At 40.8% G+C, this 13954-nt stretch overlaps 1 protein-coding gene across 3 annotated transcripts in view; it reads right to left on the bottom strand.

Moving 5' to 3' along the window:
• Nucleotides 1-11761, bottom strand: part of LOC122557386 (beta-arrestin-1-like) — a 69268-nt gene extending 57507 nt beyond the window's left edge. Inside the window, exon 1 of one of the 3 annotated variants that reach the window (XM_043705043.1) lies at nucleotides 11662-11759. The gene's annotated coding sequence lies outside the window, so the exon portion shown is untranslated. Of the gene's footprint in view, nucleotides 1-11661 lie in introns of all 3 variants that reach the window. The other 2 variants (XM_043705045.1, XM_043705044.1) reach the window with 2 other exon arrangements.
• Nucleotides 11762-13954: the final 2193 nt, after the last annotated feature.

The raw sequence follows: 13954 nt of genomic DNA on the forward strand, positions 1-13954 counted from the left end.
ACACCCAGTCACTGAAAGTAAGTATGCAAGTGCAGTAGGCAGCTAAGAGAGCAGATGGTATATTGGCCTTCATAGCGAGAGGTTTTGAATACAAGAGGAGGGATGTCTTACTACAATTATACAGGGCTTTAGTTAGACCATGCCTGAAGTATTGTGTGCAGTTTTGGGAAGAATGGTTTGGGCTGTGGAGAGAACATGTCAAAGTTTTATCAGACTGGTTCCTGTGTGAAGAGACACTGCAGCGATTAGAACTGTATTCTCAGAGTTTAGAAGAATGAAGGTGTTTTCAAAGAAACCTCTGAAATTCCAACAGGACCAGACAGGATAAACACAGGAAGGATATTCCCAATGACCGAGGAGACCAGAACGAGGGGTCACATTTTAAGGATATGGGGTAGGCCATTTAGGACTGACATGGGGAGAAATTTCTTCAGCCAGGGAATGGAGACACTGTGGAATTCTTTGCCACAGAAAGCAATTGAGGTCAAAATAGTGAATATTTACAAAAAGGAGTTAGATATTGTTCTTAGGGCTAAAGGAGTCAAAATGTATGAGTAAAGCAGGAACAAGATACTGAGTGGGATGGTCAAACATGATTATATTGATTGGAGAAGCAGGATCAAAGGGCCAAATAGCCTACTCCTGCTCTTATTTTGTGGTTTCTATATTTCTAACCAAACACATATTACCAAGATGGTAAAACTAGCAAGGAAGAAATGATTAAGAACATGTGCAAACACATAAACATGATGAAGTGTACTGGTGACCTGTTAAAAGCTACGTGATCTAACTTTCCATTTCATTAATTTCATACCTTTTGTGGACAGTTTAAGGCAATCTGAAGGTTTTTGAACCATTAACATTATCTGTCTTGAAAAGACTGGATAACATACCCTCAACAGTGAAAATTGACAGAGGGTCTAATGCAATAGATTACTACCACAAATGTTGTAATTACAACCCATGAATTACAAATTACAACCCATGAAAGGTAGAGTCACAGAAGTCAATCCATAATTCTGCAGAGTCACAGAGTCACAGTACAGTACCAACACACAAGCTCATTGTGGTTTCTCAAAATCTTCTATCTGGTAGATACCAGCAGTTCAGCAGTAGCAGGCCTACCAGTTGGCACAAATCTCTATACAGTCACAATTTATGAGATAGGACACACACTCATTTTGGTAGGACAGAGCACACATGACACAGTAAAATTAGTTGAGGATGGTTGAAAATAGCAACAGATTTATTCACAGAGTATAAGGAAGATTAGAATTTGTGATGAATTGCATCTCCAAATGCAAAGAGTACAACTGTTGTTGACACTAAGGCCACTATTTTCAGTTTACTCGGTGCCTGAGGACAGCACAGTTCAATGTTGAACTATGTATAATCAGTGGGGAGTGACGCATATCATATTGTCACTCTACTATGTGTGCTGAAATATCCAGGCTGAACATGTAATACATCCCATCAAATCAAACATTTTTAAGTGGTGAGCACTGAAACACTGGTCAGTCCCAATATCACAGGACGGCACAGTAGCTCAGTGGTTAGCACTGCTGCCTCACAACACCAGGGTCCCAGGTTCGATTCCAGCCTCGGGCAACTGTCTGTGCGGAGTTTTTAAAAAAACGGAGTTTGCACATTCTCCCCGTGTCTGCGTGGGTTTGCTCCGGTTTCCTCCCACAGACCAAAGATGTGTAGGTCAGGTGAATTGGCCATGCTAAATTGCCCATAGTGTTAGGTGCATTAGTCAGAGGGAAATAGGTCTGGGTGGGTTGCTCTTCGGAGGGTCGGTGTGGACTGGTTGGATCAAAGGGCCTGTTTCCACACTGTAGGGAATCTAATCTAATCTAATCTAATCTAAAAAACTGGTGTGAATAGTTGCAATCAACAAAACCCGAAGATCAGCAATTCTAAGAGAATAACTTTGCCCAGTAACCAATTGTTGAAACTTTATTGCTGGTACAGCACAGCAGGTCAGGCAGCATCCAGGGAACAGGAGATTCGACGTTTCGGGCACAGGCCCTTCTTCGGCCTGTGCCCGAAACGTCGAATCTCCTGTTCCCTGGATGCTGCCTGACCTGCTGTGCTGTACCAGCAATAAAGTTTCAACTTTGATCTCCAGCATCTGCAGACCTCACTTTCTCCAGTAACCAATTGTCCAAGACTCACAATATTCTTCTTCAAAGATAGAGGAGAATTAAAAAAAGATAAACAATGAGCAAGCTTTAGAGAACAATGAAACTGCATATTGGGCAGGGAGTGAGTCAGAAATGCAAACATCAACACTTGGATAACAGCAACACTTCCTCGATTATGCTCCAAGCCTACATTATACCAGGTTGTCACTAATCATGCTGTATTGCGAAGAAACAGAAGCCAGCTCAGGCCAATGACTGGTGCACCTAATAAACACACGTCAGTGAGGATTCTGAGTGACAGCAAACAGCAGCACAACAACCAAGTTGTCAACCAAGAGCAATCATGAACAACATGTACCTCTCTAGGTAAGTGTGCAGTGGCCAGATGAAGATAATTTGTCAAATCTATGAAGTTTGTATGGATAATTATAAATTCTTTTATAGCTGTTTGTACCATGATTGAATTAACAACATAGTCCTATGACTAACCATATTCTGTTTGGGCTAATTTTTCATTTTTGCAAAACAAGTAAACGTCTCATGTTCAATATGTCAATATACCTCCTAAGTCATGTTCATTGTATTATCACTGTATCATAGCATACAACCTATTGGAACAAAGGTCACAAACTCTAACTTTACTGGGAGTTTTTGAAACATGAAATACTGATGAAAGCATTCTACTCTTCTGTCCGTAAATAATGTACTATTAGCTAAGATACTGAAGTGTCAGGGACTGCAATAAAAGTCGGAAGGTTACATAAGACACTGGAATGCTGTGAACTGTTTTGAGCCCCTTTTCTAAGAAAAGATATACTGCTATTCAAGGCAGTCCAAAGAATATTCACTAGGCTGATACTAGGTATGGAGGAACTGCTTTATGAGGAGAGGTGGAGTATATTGGGCTCGTATGAATTAGAATTTAGAAAAATGAGTGCTGCTCTTATTGAATCCTATCAGACTTTTAGGGGACTTGACAGGGCATATGCACTTTCCTCTTGTGGGAGAGTCCAGGACCAGAAAGCATAATCTCTGAATAAAGGGTTGAACATTTAAGAAAAGGATGAGGAGAAAGAGGAGATGGGCGCCACTGTGGCTTAGTGGTTAGCACTGCTGCCTCACAGTGCCAGGGGCCTGAGTTCAATTCCAGCCTCAGGCGACTGTCTGCATGGAGTTTGCACATTCCCGCCGTGTCTGTATGAGTTTTCTCCAGGTGCTCCGGTATCCTCCCACAGCCCAAAGATGTACAGGTTAGGTGGATTGGCCATGCTAAATTGTCCCATAGTGCGCAGGTTAGGTGGATTAGCCATGGGAAATGCTGTGTCATGGGGGCGTTCTTTGGAGAGTCAGTGTGGAATTGATGGGCCAAATGGCCTGTTTCCACCCTGTAGAGATTCTGTTGTTCTAATTTCTTCTCTCAGAGAGTAGTGAATCTGTGGAATTCTTTGCCACAGAAAACTGTTGAGGCTGAGTCAAGTGCTGTTTCTCAGTGATGTTAAGGGTAGACCTGGCCAAATTTGGGTTGAACTACACTAATGTTCCATGCATTGTGTGCCAAACTAAATTCGGGTTTCATCTTCCCTCCGAGGCAAATGTAAAAAACTATCCAGAGATTTACTTTGAAGAAAAGCAGACAAGTTTTTTTTATTTAGCTTGCTCAATATTTGTACCTCAATATACACAACACAGATCATCTTATTTTTTTTCCTTTATTTATTCATAGGATGAAGGCATCACTGCTGATTTCCAGCTCATCACTAATTGCCTGGAGGGCATTTAAGAGTGGGCCACATTGCTGTAGGTCTGGAGTCACATGTAAACCAGACCTGATGATGATGGCAGATCTCCTTCCTTAAAGAGCAGGAATTAACCAGATGTTTTTTTTTTCTTTCTCAACAATCAACAATAGATTCTTGGTCATCATCAGACACTTAATTCCAGATTTTTATTGAATTCAAATTCCACCATCTGGCTATGGCCAGATTTAAACCCAGGTTCCCGCATTGGGTGTCTGAATGTTCAGCTCAGTGGTAGTACCACTAGACTGTCACCTCCCTGTGTCTATCGCAGTGCTGTCTGTTAAGCCTGGTAAAAACAATGACTGCAGATGCTGGAAACCAGATTCTGGATCAATGATGCTGGAAGAGCACAGCAGTTCAGGCAGCATCCTAGGAGCTTCAGCAAAATCGATGTTTCGGGCAAAAGCCCTTCATCAGGAATAAAGCTCTCCGGCCTGTAAATTGTGCCCTTCCCTGTGGTGAGGTTGATGGCAGAGAAGGTATTTAATCAGGAGAGAGGGTTACAATTCAAGACTTACCACTCTCCCATCTCCGCCATGATGATGTTCGTGGCAAACAGGCACATGAACATCCTTGATGACCTGCCCCCAGTTGTTGCCTAGGTTACAGAAATGGCTACACTTCGAAAGTAATTATTGTTTGCAGAATTCCTGAATGCTTGCTGAGACTGTTACAAAAAACTGTGGGAGATGCAAGATCTTCACTTGCAAACTATTTTTCCACTGTGATGGCCAAGAAAAAGCATTTATCAACAGGTTGTAATGCTTTAATGGCACTTAGTGAAAAATAGTTTGAAATTTCACAATTGTATATTTAATATCTAATGGTTTTAATACATACTATTAATCTTCATGAAAGAGAAAGGACATGTATTCAATACAAAGCTCATTTTGTTTTGAAAACTCACCATGCGGTACAAATGTTGATACATTTACTAGCAAATGGCAAATAGAAAAAATGCTTCAAGCTGATTTTCATAAACACAGTACAGCATTTAGCATCGGAACAATTAATGTGATTTTGTCCAGAAATGTTCTAGTAAACTGCATTGACGTGTAAAATTCAGGTTAGTGTTAAGCACATGAACAAGAAGCAGGAAGAGGTCATTCAGCCCCTTGTGTCTGCTCTCATCACTTCTAAGACTTTGCCCTGGTAATTTTTCACAATATTGCTTACCAGGAATATAACAAACTGCTTTAAAAATATTCGGACACAATGTCCACTGCCTTTTCCGGAAGACAATTACAAATTGTGGGTGCCAATCAAGTGAACTGCTTTGTCCTGGATGGTGTCAAGCTTCTTGAGTGTTTTGGAGCTGCAACCTTCCAGACAAGAGTGGAGTATTCCATCACACTCCTGCCTTGTGTCTTGTAGATGTGGACAGGCTTTGGGGGGTCAGGAAGTGAGTTACTCACAACAGTATTCCTAGATTTTGACCTGCTTTTGTAGCCACTGTGTTTATGCGATAGTGGGGATTCAGTGATGGTAACATTATTGAATCACAAGGGGCAGTGATTTGATTGTCTCTTATTAGAGATGGTCATTGCCAGGTATTTGTATGGTGTGAATGTTACTTATAACTTGTCAGCCCAAGCATGGATATTGTTCAGATCTTATTGCATTTGATCACGGACTGTTTCAGTATTTGAGGAGTCATAAATGGCGCTGAACATTGCACAATCATAGATGAACATTCCCACTTCTGGCCTTTTGATAGAGGGAAAATCATTCATGAGGCAGCTGAAAATGGTTGGGCCGAGGATACTACTCTAAGGAACTCCTGCAAAGATGTCTTGGAGCTGAGATGACTGACCTCTAACAATCACAACGATCTTCCGAGGTACAAGGTATGATTCCAATCAGCAAAGAGTTTCCCCCCTCATACCCATTAATTCCAGTTTTACAAGCGCACTTGATGCCATACTCAGTTGAATGCAGATGGATGTCAAGGGCTGTCACTCTCACCTCACCTCTGAAATTCAGTTCTTTTGTTCATGTTTGAATCAAGGCTGCAATGAGGTCCAAAGCCGAGTGGCCCTTGTACAACCCAAACTGGACATCACTGAGCAGGTTATTGCTGAGCAGATGCTGCTTGGTTGCACAGTTGATGACACCTTCCATCATTTTACTGATAATCGAGAGTAAACTGATAGGGCAATAATTAACTGAGTTGGATTTGTTCTGATTTTTACATACAGGACATCCTGGGCAATTTTCCACACTGTTGTGTAGATGCCCGTGTTGTAACTGTATTGGTAGAACTTGGCTAGGGGAGTGGCAAGTTCCAGAGACAAGTCTTCAGTACTATTGCCAGAATGCTGTCAGAGCATCGTATTTGTTGTCAGAGCATCCAATGCATCCAACCATTTCTTGATATCACATAGAGTGGATCGAATTGTCTAAAGCCTGGTGTCTGTGATGCTGGGGACCATTGGAGGAGGTCAAGATGGATCATCCACTCGGCACTTCTGGCTGAAGATTGCTGCGAATGCTTCAGGCTTATGTTTTGCACTTCATTGCAGTCACCCATAAAACATAATGGGGCATTGTGTAATGACAATGTTTTGTATTTGAATTATGGACCAAATTTACCACATCTCCTTGGGATTCAGATATAAATTCCACTTGCATATAACAGCTTTGTCCCTGTCACTAGTGTGACTCTTGCATAGACCCAATTCAATATATGAAGATACTACAAAATCAACAATTTGTCTTTCCGTATCACCCTCTCAACATACCAACATGTTTCAAGGCGCTTCACAGGAATGTTATTAAACAAAGTTTGACACTGAGGAGTCATTAATGTAGATGATCAAATGTTTGGTCAAAGAGGCACATTTCTTGTAATGTCTTAAAGGGGAATGGAAATGAGGAAAGGTGAAGAGGTTTCGGAAAGAGTTGAAGGTTGTAGGGGCCTAGGTGCTTGAACATTGGACTGAGTAATATTGGAAATATGGAAGCAACCTTAATCTGATGAGCATTTAGGTCTTGGAAGATTGTCATGCTGGAGGAGATAACAGAAATAGGGGAGAGATGAGGTCATCAAGGGATGGGCATTTCGTAATTGTGGAATTTTGATTCTGGGAGCCAAACAAGTGAATAGGCAGATGGAAGATGGATGAACAGAACCTGAGGAATTGTGGAAGAAAACAGAAGAGTTTCAGATAAATTTACATTTGCGGATGGTAGCCCCTGAGAGGCTGACCTGATGTCCATTGGTATGGTCCAATGTAGAGTTAATAGTTTCAGAGAAAGGATTCAGAAGCAGGGAAACTGCTAAGTGGGTAGGGTGGGGAAATGTTTTGGAGATGAAAATCGACAATGGTAGTGGTGAAGCAGATTTTCAATCTGAAGTGCATCTCAAGGTCAAAGACAACACTGGAATTGTATATAATCTCATTGTTTACCTACCCTTTGCATATGTCTCTTTCTCTGGGTTCCATCTCCACCTATCTATTCACTTCTTCTTATCTCAATCCTTCTACAAACTGTGGCTTCAGCTGAAGCACCACATTTTCCTAGCTGCTAACAGTTCTGATGAAGACTTTCTTCCCACAGATGCTACCAGACCTGCTGAGTTCCTCCAATAATGTCTGTTTATGTTGCACTTAATCTTGTTTGGCCTCAGACAGTAGCTAGGGAGAGGACTGGAGTTTATGACTCAGGAATGGAGTGTCTGTTGGGGAAATGAAGGTGATAACTTCAGTCTTCTCACTATTTAATTGGAGACAATTCCTGTCCATCTGGTAACTGATGTTGGAGAAAAAGTGTGACAAATTTAAAATCATGAAAAAGTTGAGCTGTGTATGATTGTGATAATGTGCATGGTGGCACATTGCAGATTTCCATTCATGTAAGTGGTAAACTCAATGTTGAACTGCAGTTATGTCAATATAGATATATGTTAATCTTCATCTTGCATCATGATATCATGTGAACACTGAAGTAAATGGAGTAAAACGGACTTGTCTAAATGTTCTATCCTTTCTGTTTTTGGCTTTCTGTTGCTGAATCCCATTCCCATGATTTATATCACATGTTGGCAATGGAACTCCACAGAAATGTTGCTTTTTTGAGTTAGCACCAGCAGTGGCCATTGGGATACACCAGGGGTTGGAAAGGAACTCTGCTATTCCAGCAATTTTCTGAAACGTCTTTGTGCAGGGTGAACAAAACAACGGTTATCAGGGGATTTTAATGTTTCCAGGAACAGACAGATGGTTGAGATAAGGTGTATTGAATCTGTGGATGTTTGGTGGTGGACTCAACTTAAAAAAACAGTAATCCTGTAAACATTGACAAGGGAGAACTTGCATAGGCTTCCACCCTACAGATCTGATGCAAACTTTACCAACCCATGAAAGGGGCTGCTTTCCTATCTTGGATTCTTTTTGTTTTCTGCAAGTACTATTAATCCCCAAATGTAATCCAACACCAGAATATTCAATCATTGTCAGATATCCACAATTTGACTCCTTCCTTTCCTCTGAACTACTCATACACACTTACATATGCATGTTTTGTAAGCTATTATCCTTGTTCAACCTCCAACCTCAAGCCTACTTTAATACAATTTTGCTTTTTTTTCTGCTTTATCAACACTATACTGGCCACTGGTTCTAAATGCATCAAATTCATCATGGTCTTCGTCCTCTCTACATCCCACTGTGTTGAAAACACCAATGAATTCAACTCAGTCTCTTCCTTGACCTCAACACCCATTTTCTTTTGATACCTTCTCTTCTTATAATGTATATGATTTTAACAAACAAAATTGAATGTCACTTAGCCAATACTTAATTTGTCTTGTCTCTGTCCTGCTGTTTCCAACCTTTAGAAAGATAAAAGAGGATGCATTTATTTGGGAGTAGGTTAACTGAATATACACAGAGCATGAGTCAGACCTATTTTGAGAGTAAAAAAAAATGTCATGTCTTAGGATATAGAACAACAAAAATATAATTAAAAGAAAATGTATCCAAAAATCACAAAGTAATATGTTATTATACAGTCCATGGGTCGAACTTTACTGTAATGATTACATTGTAAGGGTGCGAATAATTTGTGTTCCTGGTACTTTTTTGTGTTAATCAAAGTTATAAATATCAATGTTTAGAACGCAAACTTTGTTTCTTTGTTCATTGGATGTGAGCATCCCAATTGCCCTTGACAAAACCAAAAGACATAGGAACAGAAGTTAGGCCGTTCAGCCCATCAAGTCTGCTCCAATCATGACTGATAAGTTTCTCTTTCCCATTCTCCTGCCTTCTCTCTGTAACCCTTGATCCCTTTGACAATCAAAAACCTATCTATCTCAATCTTTAATACACTCAATGACCAGGTCTCCACATGCTTCTGTGGAAATGGATTCCATAAATTCACCACTTCCTGGCTGAAGAAGTTTCTCCTTATCTCCATTCTAAAAGGTCTTCCCTTTACTCTTAGGCTGTGCCTTCGGGTCCTAGTCTCTTTTACCAATGGAAACATCTTCCCAACATCTACTCTGTCCAAGCCATTCAGTATTCTGTATGTTTCAATTAGATCCCCCCCCACCCCCATCCTTCCAAACTCCATCAAATATCGACCCAGAGTCCTCAAAAGTTCCGCATCTGTCAAGCTTTTCATTCCCTGGACTATTCTCGTGAACTTCCTCTGAGCCTCCTCTGGACAAGGTGGTGGTAAGTCATCTTCTTGAACATAGGAGTACATGGTGTAGGTACACGTACAGTGCTATTAGAGTGCTATTAGGAATTCCTAAAGCTTCATCTAACAATAGTGAAGGTGCAGTGACATAGTTACTATTCAGGATGGTGGGTGGCTTAAAGGATCAAGTGGTGGTGTCCCCATTTGCCTGCTACCCTTGTTCATCTCAGTGGTGGAACCCATGAGTTTGGAAGGTATAATCATGGGAGCTTTGGTGAGGTGCTACAATGCATCATGAAAATAGTGCACACTGTTGCCTCGGTGGTGGAGCAAGTGAAGTTGAAGATGATGGATGGAGCGTACTTTAAGTGAACTGCTTTGTTTCAAATGGTGTTAAATTTCTTGTCTGGAGTTGCAGTCGCCAACAGCACCACCATCACAGTGTCCTCAATGGCACAGGAACATTTGCCTCCCATGGAACAATTGATTACTTCTGTCCAAACTTATTACTACATGCTTCAGTCTGATACCAAACTGATCATTTAATGAGTTGTTTTTAAAAGAATCAACTTCTGAGACTTTTTCCATGCTTTCTTGTGTGGCATTCTCCTGCAAGATAAACAAACTAAACCCAACAGTTCCTGCATTGGTTTATTATGAACACATGGTTTTAGTTCTGAACTGACTTGCTTATGCATTCTTCTCAATAGTTAAAAAAGGGTCTCACATCCTCCCCCTGCCCCGTGACCCAACTCTCTTTTCTCAAATTCATTTCAATGGGTCTTTCATCATGATTTATGTCTCTCTCTAATCTTTTGTAATTTTTCTCTCAATTCTCTCTGATGCATAAAACTCTTTCCAAGTCGGGAGATTCAATACTGCACATTAATGTTTTTATTAATGGCCTCATCAGTAGTCCATGTAAGGGTTGAGTTACATATTTTAACTTTGAAATGCATCCAAGCATTTGGCTCACATTATTTATAGCAACTTCAATCAAAATATGCTGCTAACGCATTTCTAACGCACGTTTAGAATTAAACAGTTGTTATAAGATCGTAGTGAAACTACAGGAACAAGACATTTGACTAAACACCTGTAACCCTTGTTTTTGTTTTCTGTACTGCAGTTTTGCTTCCAGATTTAAACAATTTCAATTACTTCAAAAATTTCTTTCGCTTGCTGAGGGCAGTGATAATGCCAGGTACAACTTGCCAGAACAGAGTTCTGCAGACCTTGCTTGTTAAGTTAGCTCAGATGAAAACTTCTTGGATGATAATCTGACATTAGAGTTCACATAACTGAAACTTGATTGATTACATTTCATAGATGCTATCCTTAAGTCCTTTTAAGACTGCAGCTATCATATACCACAGAGTTTATCCTTACCACCTTAAATCAGTTTCATAACTGGATGTTGTCCTGAGTTGGTACTTGTGGAATGAGAAGAAAAAGGTTTTTGGATACACGAAGCATTCCAACAACAAGATGCAGCCTCAGATAATTAGAAAACAGGAGCAAATGTCTCAAATATTGGAAGAGCATGATTGTTAGCAACACATGCAGGGGCACTTGGTGATGCTGGACAGTGGGGAATGCCAAATGCAAAAGATAGATTGGAATATAGTTGTAAATGTGAAGGAGCTCAGCGCTCCTTTGAAAGGAAGAACAGGTCAAATTAAGAGGAAACAAAAAGTTATGAATCTCATTCAGATGTAAAAGCAACAGCATGCACAGAGCACAGTCTGCTGACGAAGAGGCGGAATGCCACTCTCTCATTTGGCAAGAGGCATCTTGCCGTTTGTCCATTTCAATTTATGCCAGCTTTCTTTGGGCACAACCAGGACTCAGTCTCAGCCCTGTCCTCCTTCGAGTGGGATCAGATCTAAGACCTGCCTCTTTTGCAGGACTGTTCAGAACAAAGGAGAAAGATTACAGGCAGGGGGGTTCAGATTTAATTGCTTATACAGAGAGAGAGAGAGAGGTTAATAGTTTTAATTGCTACTAGAGTGGTGTTATATTCTGTATAGACAATAACATGCAGTTTCAGTAAATACACATATCATTACCTTGACGAGTTTTTTTTGACTTCACGGGTGGATAATGTTGCATCGACTTATTCCGACTGTAACAATCCCAACGTGTCTCCAAATGTCACACTTGGTGTCTGCTTTATAGCCTTGACCTCCCACTCAGGAGTGCAGCTTGCCTTGACACTGTTTTCATTCGAATCCTATTAATTTATTAACTGGATAAAGTTTGTGTTATAAATAACTGCCTGCTTCAGAGCAACTGAAGAGTTTTGAAGAGCCAGAAGAGATGCAGAGATTATCCTGGCACTCAGTGAAATGACTGAGGACAATCCACAAAGATTAATCAAGCGTATTACATTGTTGCAATGTTATGTATGCCACACAGTGTGTGAAACCTGGAAAGGTTTCAATGACAGTGCAGAAAGAGAGATTTATATCAAGAACACTTTGCCCTTTGGTTGAACCAGACAAGGACATATATTTAAAACATATGGTTCTTGTCTACTAGTTAGATAACTCAATGAAAGATCTTGCATCTTTAATCTTGCCTGTTTATTTCATGAGGGGGGGCTGCACTGTTGGAACTGCACTGTTGGAGCTGCGTCTTTCTGGTGAAATATTAAACCAGGCAGTGCCATCTGAACACTAAAGTGGATGGAAAAGTGTCCATGATATTTATTTCAGGGGACTTCTCCAGAAATATCTTGTCCAATGCTTGTCCCTCAACCAACTTTTGTGTTTTTTTTTTAAATCATTCTAAACTTTTACCAAATATTTCATGTAAAACTCACAGCTCTAAGATCAGCACTCAGTAATTTTACTAAAAACAATGAAAGCAAAACACTGTGGATGTTGAAAATCCAACAAAAAACATGGAAAATGCTGGAGAAACTCAGCAGGTCTGCAAGCATCTGCGGAGAGAGACATGGAGTTAATATTTCAAATCCAGTCATGATTCTTGACTCTAAGCCCTAATTCTGAGAGTCATAGAGTTATAGTCATAGAGATGTTGGTAGGTTGGTAAAAGGGCACTGATGGTATGATCAGCAAGTTTGCAGATGACATGAAGATTGGTGGAGTAGCAGAAAGCATAAGGGACTGTCAAAGAATACAGAAGAATATAGATAGACTGGAGAGTTGGGCGGAGAAGTGGCAGATGGAGTTCAATCCAGGCAAAGGTGAGGTGATCCATTTTGGCAAGTCTAATTCTAGAGTAAATTATACAATGAATAGAAGAGCCTTAGAGAAAGTTGATGGGCAGAGAGATCTGGGAGTGCAGGTCCATTGTACCCTGAAGGTTGCTGTACAGGTGGATAGAGTGGTCAAGAGGCATATAGTATGCTTGTCTTCATTGGATGGGGTGTTGTGTATGAGAGCTGGCAGGTCATGTTTAAATTGTAACGACATTGTTTCGGCTGCATTTAGAATGTTGTGTACAGTTCTAGTCGCCACATTACCAAAAGGATGTGGACACTTTCGAGAGGATGCAGAGAAGGTTTATGAGGATGTTGCCTGGTATGGAAGGTGCAAGCTATGAAGAAAGGTTGAGTAGGTTAGGTTTATTTTCATTAGAAAAAAGGATATTGAGGGGGGACCTGATTGAGGTCTACAAAATCATGAAGGGTATAGACAGGGTAGATAGACATAAGCTTTGTCCCGGAGGAAGGATTCAATAATGAGAGGTCACGCCGTCAAGGTGAGAGGTGAAAAGTTTAAGGGGGATACACAGAGGGTGGTAGGTGCCTGGAATGCGTTGCCAGCAGCGGTGATAGAGGCAGGCACAGTAGATTCATTTAAGATGCATCTGGACAAATGCATGAGTAGGTGGGGAGCAGAGGGATACAGATGCTTAGGAATTGGGTGACAGGTTTAGACAGTAGATTTGGATCGGCTCAGACTTCGAGGGCCGAAGGGCCTGTTTCTGGGCTGTAAATTTTCTTTGTTCTCTTTGTTCTATTTATTACACAGAAACAGACACTTTGGTCCAACCAGATATCCTAACCCAATCTAGTCCCACCTGCCAGCACCCGGCTCATATCCCTCCAAACCCTTCCTATTCATATACCCATCCAGATGCCTTTTAAATATTGCAAGTGTACCAGCCTCCACCACTTCCTCTGGCAGCTCATTCCATACACATACCACTCTCTGCATGAGAAAGTTCCCACTTTGGTCTTTTTTACATTTTTCCCCTCTCATCCTAAACCTATGCCTTCGAGTTCTACTATACCCAAACATTAACAGTGTTTCTGTCTCTCCACAGGTGCTGCCAGACCTGCTGAGTTTCTCCAGCATTTCCCGTGTTCGTGTCCAAAGTTTTAGATCAAGT

The sequence above is a fragment of the Chiloscyllium plagiosum genome, chromosome 15 (assembly GCF_004010195.1).
Source record: "Chiloscyllium plagiosum isolate BGI_BamShark_2017 chromosome 15, ASM401019v2, whole genome shotgun sequence".
Taxonomy (NCBI): Eukaryota; Metazoa; Chordata; class Chondrichthyes; order Orectolobiformes; family Hemiscylliidae; genus Chiloscyllium; species Chiloscyllium plagiosum.